Source organism: Colletotrichum gloeosporioides (genome assembly GCF_011800055.1).
Source record: "Colletotrichum gloeosporioides strain Lc1 chromosome Unknown consensus_22, whole genome shotgun sequence".
NCBI classification, from domain to species: domain Eukaryota; kingdom Fungi; phylum Ascomycota; class Sordariomycetes; order Glomerellales; family Glomerellaceae; genus Colletotrichum; species Colletotrichum gloeosporioides.
The window spans coordinates 709,405-709,742 of record NW_025544667.1 but is presented as its reverse complement, the minus strand read 5'-3'; positions in this window follow the sequence as shown (position 1 = coordinate 709,742).

The following is a 338-nucleotide window of genomic DNA, read 5'->3' as shown; positions in this document are numbered from 1 at the left end:
TTATTATAATAATTAATATTATAACTTTATAATATTTAGTATATTAATAAATATCTTTAGAAGTAAATAAAATCTTTATTTTAAAATAGATATAATATTATTTATAATTTCTTAATAAAATATAAATATTATACTACTATTCTTTTTAGAAATACTACTAAATCTATATAAAGCTTATCCTCTAAGTAAATAATCTAAAACTTCTAGAAAAAACTAGAAGTAGATCTAAAATATTATAGTTTCTATAATATAACTTATAACTATCTTTATATTATTCTAAGTTTTATCCTTTTTAAATAAGTATTTAGTTTTAATTAATATATCTATTACTATATATA